Source organism: Schistocerca cancellata, chromosome 3, assembly GCF_023864275.1.
Source record: "Schistocerca cancellata isolate TAMUIC-IGC-003103 chromosome 3, iqSchCanc2.1, whole genome shotgun sequence".
In the NCBI taxonomy this organism is placed as follows: Eukaryota; Metazoa; Arthropoda; class Insecta; order Orthoptera; family Acrididae; genus Schistocerca; species Schistocerca cancellata.
This window is the reverse complement of record NC_064628.1, coordinates 758,133,539-758,140,326: the sequence shown is the minus strand read 5'-3', so window position 1 is coordinate 758,140,326 and position 6,788 is coordinate 758,133,539. Positions and strand designations below refer to the sequence as shown.

Sequence of the window (6,788 nt, the reverse complement as noted above, 5' to 3'; positions counted from 1 at the left end):
GAAAAGAGCAATGATGTAAGGGAACCAAAGTAACAACACGAGCCCAGGCATTTGGCCTCGATGCCGTTTAAGCGGGCCACTTACGGCATTGTGCCACGGAATTCACTGGGCTAGTCAGTGTCTGGACGGTTACTGTAACGCGGGACACTTTGAGATGCGGCATGCACGACTTCTACAGCCGCAACACCACAACAAACCCGTTTTGTCAAAAGTAAATACTGGCCATCCCGCTAGGCTTAGCATGCGTCGAAGTAGCGAGTTTGTCCACTTTAAACAGTATCGGATAGCGATATCTAACAGTAATGTCACAGAATAATGTTGGAAACATGGAAAGCCAGAATGAGTGTACGGCCAGCCTGGCTGCTTAATAAGGAATCTATTAATTATTAATATTTGTTGTTATGCATATTGCAGGCAATAATTCATTGGAATTTCTGTGGTTTGCCTTAGGTGAAGGACAAAATCTCCTACTGAGTGAAACATTCCACACTCCGGGCCCAGGTGTTTTGACCACCTTGCACAGAGGCGCCTATCTCTTCTAATACTCAGCCCTGTAGCTTTGAATGTAACTCTGTATTGAAATGTAATTATGATCCGCACGTGACATAAACGGCACTGCATACTGCAACTGAAGAGACACTTATCAAACACCATAGGACAAACAACGCGCAGTGTATAAGAACGGTGCATCGAACACCAGGGACACACCAGCATTCTCCAGCCCAACAAATCTACTGTTATTGACCATTGTATTTCTAACGGCCGTTCGATGGATTAGGGGAAAGTCAAGACATTGGCCACAGCCTCATCCTATTGGCATTCAGCGGTAAAAAAAAAGATCAGGAGAACTTGGCTCACCGAGCGAGGTGGCGCAGTGGTAGCACATTGGACTCGCATTCGGGAGGACGACGGTTCAATCCTGCGTCCGGCCTTCCTGATTTAGGTTTTCCGTGATTTCCCTAAATCGCTCCCGGAAAATGCTGGGATGGTTCCTTTAAAAGGGCACGGCCGACTTCCTTCCCCATCCTTCCCTAATCCGATGAGACCGATGACCTCGCTGTTTGGTCTCTTCTCCCAAAAACAATCCAATTCAACTTGGCTCAACTCAGACGTGGGTTTCAACTCGAAGAATCATGGAAACCACTCACATCACGTCTGTGCTCTGAGAGGAATGATTATTCAGAGTCTTCATTGCCTGACAGACCAACACATGCCATCCATTTTAATAAGCAACCACATAACTCGGAGAGAAGAAGTGATGCTATCACTTATACACGCTCAAATAATGAGGGAATAATACATCACAGTTGTTCGAACGGATACGACGGAGCTTGGTGCAACATTGTCGTGCCTGCATACGGACTTATGGACATCACTTTGAACAACCACTGTGAATCTATCAGGTTGTGCAAGTTGTGCAGATGAATGCGGTTACTATGAAAATTGTATCTGTTTGGAATTTTACCATGAGAAGACCAAGGTAAATTCGGCGTTTGCTCTTTTTGAGTTATAAGTTTCACTCTTTCATTTCTGAACATGGACTCGCCGTCTCAAACTGACACTTTCATCCTTTTCCATCAACCCGGAAATTCCTTGTATAAGGATGCTGTAGGTGTATTAAAATAACTTGTAACCTCTCCATAAAATAATTTTATCGTAACCTCCCAACAAAAATAATAAATTCAGTAACCTGGTAATAATACAATGTAACTAACCTCTCAATTAAATTGTCACTCACTTATGGCTTTTCAATAATTGACTATGAATTTAACCTGGTAAATTTTGGACGTCAGCAGTGCTGCGTCATGGCCCTGAAAGATCATTCTGAATAAAAAAGAGAAAAATTGTTACCTCAGTGAAGATGCCGCATAACGCATATATATCTGCTCTTAAAATAATGTTTTCTGGCACAGCCCTGTGCAATGCTGGCCGATAGATTTGTCATTTATGAAAGGAAGCAACTGATTTTTCTTTTGCAACAATCGGGATGATCATGGATGGGAGAAATTAGTAAATTCTTTAAATTGAAATGATTTTAAAAACATGTACATGGGACTTGAGATCACATTACTACATATGCGCGAGGCTGCTTTTTACCTTATACAATAATACTCAGGCTCCGGCATCGCTGCACCGCGACCGGCCACCCAACACGATACACCAGACCAGACCAGAGCAGACTGCAGACTAGCAACAACTTACTGCTACAGCTACACAGTTCGTACTGCAGTCAACGCTGCTCTCTGGTCAGCGATTCTCTTATATCTTGCATATCGCAGGCAGCGCATGAGCAATACATCGAAATTACATCTGCTCGGACCTCTTACAGACTTTGTTACTGAGGTTTTTGGCGAATCGAATAGAAGGTCATTCACCAACCAATCGTCTTTGCTGCGCCTGGTTCACGGGGTCCTGGGTCCGATTCCCGGCCGGGTTGGGAATTTTCTCTGTCCGGGGACTGGGTGTTTGTGTTGCCCTCATTATTTCATCATCATCAATATCATCATCATTCGTGACAGTGGCTAGATTGGATTGTGAAAAATATTGGAGTGCGTAAAAATTTGGACTTTGTACGAGGGCTGATGACCGCACAGTTGAGCACCCCACAAACCAAACATCATCTCGTCGTCACCAGCCAATCGTCGTTATTTCTTGACCGCCACGTGCATGCGCTGTTCCCGGTTTTGAGGGTAAAAGCAGAACCACGTCCAACGAGGCTGGCTGCTCCCAGGAATACTCTATCTTCCTCTCCCCCTCTCCCCTACCCCCTTCCACGTCAGCAATGTGCCAATAAAAATTTTATTTTCTCCGAATCTTTCGCAATGGCATAAATGGATAAGACGTTCTCGGTTGTCAATCTGCATCAACTGAGAAGTAATTCTCGTTACCTAGCAAGAAGGATCGCCGACCTGTAACAGTCAAAACCTTTTCCTGTGTTTTCGTTTGGTGTACAGCTTCCCCCCCCCCCCCCCCCCTACTTGCAGTATTAACAAGGGAAACTCTCCATCGCACTCCCCACAGATCCTCAGGTTTAGTGGTAACCGTCAAAAACTGAACACAGATTAAGCACGAAAACAAGAAAGAGATGTACTGAACTGTGAAAAAATTAGCAAAATCGAAACACTTAACGGGCCAAGATCAACATGTGCAAGATCGAGCAATAGTTAACGACGGTGGTGTCATGATCCTGTGGTCAAGGTGTTGGATTGCGAAGGGGGAAATCTGTGTTCGAATCTGCCTCATGCTCCAACTTTTTTTTTTCCACTAAGTTACGAACTGTTCGTCCGGTCACTGATGTGTCTGTTCGCTGTATTGAAATTTGTGTCTTATATCTTGCTGCGACGTCCGTTTACAACAGGGATGTGTATCGAAGGGACCTCCAAATGTACGTACCTCCTGTTTTTTCTGCGCAAATACCAAGGTTACCCCTTTTGCGTTCCGTTTTGGAAGTTTTAACTATTGATTCCTTCGCTGTAATATATTTCACACCCGTTGATTTGTTATTTTTATTTCTGTGAGAGCACTATGAGGCAGGCATCTCTCCTGCTCTCACAGCTCATCACATTTACTTGCAAAGGTTATATATTCTTAGTACATGACTCGCATTCTGTATGACAATTGCTACGACAACAGAAGGAGAAGAGACACGTCAATGATCGGACGGACAGTTCATAAATTTATAAAAAAAGGTTGGGGTTCTGGAGAGATTTGAACACGGCTCTATCGCTTTGCAATCCAACACCGTGACCATGCAACCGCGACGCAGTCGTTCTTGACAGTCGCTGGATGTTGTACATCTTGAGCTTGAGCCATTCAGTGTTTCTATTTTGGCTTTTTTCACAGTTCAGTACACCTTCTTGTTTTCATGCGTGATCTGTGTTCAGTTTTTGGCGGGTTGTACACTGGGCCATTTTACCACAAAATCTAAGGGTGGGAAGGGGGGGATAAGAAGTTTCCCTTCTCATTGTGTAGCCTTATTCTCTGTTGAACTCCGTTATCGACTCTAGGCTGCTTCTTCCAAAGCGGTCACATGGGTCAAGGTCCTCGTCTCCTTAAAAGGTATTTTGTGGCCTTTCTCGGAGCAGCTGTTTGCCAAGACCGACTTTTCCAGTCCATTTCTTAGATCTCTGTCGAGGCAACTACATTTATTGGGTCATCAGTCTTGTGACAGGTTTCATGCCGTCGCCCATACTATCAGCACCTACTTAAAAGCTTTTTGGTCCACTTCTGACACACAGTTCAGCAGTGATTATGCGTGCCATTGGTTCTACAAGTAGCTGATGGGTTTCGAGAGATTTGTGGCGCTGGATGCCTACGCACTGGTAACACACTACTCGTAATTTACGGTCGGTTGGGTTGTGGGCGCGAAGCTGGCGCCCGATAGCGTCCCAGTTGGGTTTCATCGGATCAGATAAGCCGAATTTGATGGGCAAGACATGCTCGCCAAACCACTGCAGCACGATTGTGGCCTTGTGACACGGGCAGTTATCCTGCTGGAAGATGCCATAGCTGTTGAGGAATACATCAAGCATAAGGGGTTACACATCGTCCCTAATAATGTTCACGTAGTCCGTGGCTGCAATGGTGCCTTCGATTACTACCACAGGTCCCATGGAAGTCAAGGTGAATGTCCCCAATAACACAATAGTTTGCACCTGTGGTCTAGGGGTACCGTCTTTGATCGGTAATCAAAACATCCTCGGTCCTGGTTTCGAAACCCACCTGCGCTTAAACTCTGATTGATAATCAACATTGGTGGTCGAAGACATCCGGCATAAGAAGTCACCCTCATTCTGCCAACAGCCTTATCAAAGAGGGCGGAGGAGCGGACAGAGGTTCAGGGCAGTCTCTTATCCTTGGGGTGGGAAACTGGACCTAAAGGCGGAAAAGTCAGCAATGATCAACGACATGAGGATGCAGAAGGCAATGGAAACCACTGCATTAAAGACACGTAACGTGTATCGACAGGACATGTGGCCTGTAATTGAACAAGTGTCATGATGATATCTCCATTGACAAAAAATTCCGGAATACTCCCCCATTCTGATCTCCGGGAGGAGACTACCAAAGGGTAAGTGATATGAGAAAAAGACTGAGTAGCCAATGAAAGAAGAACTACGAGTCGGGGCCTGGAATGTGAGAAGATTGAACGTGGCAGGGAAGCTAGAAAATCTGAAAATGGAAATGTAGAGGCTCAATCTAGATATAAAAGAGGTCAGTGACGTGAAATGGAAAGAAGACGAAGATTTATGGTCAGATGAAGATGGCATCTGTTCTTTCGGACATCATATCGTTAAAGCTAACCGGCTGATGACCTTCTTCAGTGCGAAAGCACACTAATTGCCTGAACTCTTATGGGACTTGGTGGATTGTCCGCCGCGAGTAATGGGTATAATGACAGGGGCACTACGAATGTAGTGTGTGGACTATAAGTTGAGAATGTGGGTCTCACGAGGAGCGTGCCAGCGATCAATACGTTTAGTCGCACTATCGTCTGTGCCCTCGGTGGCTCAGATGGATAGAGCGTCCGCCATGTAAGCGGGAGATCCCGGGTTCGAGTCCCAGTCGGGGCACACGTTTTCAACTGTCCTGTTGGTGTACATCAACGCCTGTCAGCAGCTAATGGTATTGGTTTCATTGTCCGAAAGAACAGATGCCATCTCCATATCTTTATACGTTATTCTAACGTGTAATCAGGGATCTAAGTGGACATTTGAAACCCACTTAGTTTAATAATTTCGTATGGCTCGTTGGCTGAGTGCACGTATTTCTATTGGACGCCAACTCATCAATCTGTGTATTTCTTAGCTATCCCAGCTATCCAAAGAGGGAAAGGGGACCGACAGCTCAGCGTGGAGTCTGAACCTCGCGTCGTTCTTGTCGACTCCTCACATCGTTGAGACATAAAGGCTAGAGTAAAAGTAGACTGAAAGCCCCAGTGGTCTGACCGAGATTCGAACCTGCGACCTTTCGATTTCGAGGCACCCACTTGCCACTAAACAACCAGACACAACATGTACCGATAAATCAATATAATCTCTGATAATCAAAATAAGAATTGTACTGGGTTCAGAATTAAATAATATTTTACTGGCGAATCTTGTCGATTTACTTAGAAGTCACCATAAATATTTACACATCCATGCATACTGTGTGAGAAGTCTTATTTCAAATACACTGACGGAAAAAAATCGCAGCACTAAGACGGAGATGTGCGACATAAACAAAGTTGGTAGGAGCGTTTCTACAACTAAAAGATGATGCCAATTCAAATTTAGTACGAGTCGAACTATGAGAAAGCAAATCAGGTTTGCTTTAAATACACGCTTTAACACTGTTGAACGTTAGTTCCCTTTGAGACTGGGCTTCGTGAGCTGATGTTAGTCCAGAATGCCTTGAAAGTGACAAAAACGCCACTATCAGCACCTCCCCGTGTTCTAACGAGGTCGTGTAATAAGGCTACTGCAAGCTGTATGTTCCTTCTGGTATAATGCAGAAATACTTGGCAGTAAAGTAGGCTCTGCACGTGATTACTGGCAACGGTGGTCACGAGAATGTGCGGACGCTAGAAGACCGGGCTCTGGACGGCCACGAGACCCTACCGAGAGGGAAGACCATAGTCTTCAGCATATGGCTCTAGCGCATCGTACTACATCTGCAGCAGAAATATCCGCAGCGTTGGCACCATAAGGACACAATGAAATGTTACAAATTGACTACTCCAAGGACAGCTCTGAGTACGAGGTGCATTCAAGTTCTAAGGCCTCCGATTTTTTTTCTCCGGACTG

At 45.1% G+C, this 6,788-nt stretch overlaps 1 non-coding gene across 1 annotated transcript; it reads left to right on the top strand.

Annotated features, from left to right (window-relative positions):
- The first annotated feature begins 5,498 nt into the window (after window positions 1-5,498).
- Trnat-ugu (transfer RNA threonine (anticodon UGU)) lies at window positions 5,499-5,573 on the top strand. Its single transcript has one exon. It is a non-coding gene; the product is annotated as a tRNA-Thr (tRNA).
- The last annotated feature ends 1,215 nt before the right edge of the window (window positions 5,574-6,788 follow it).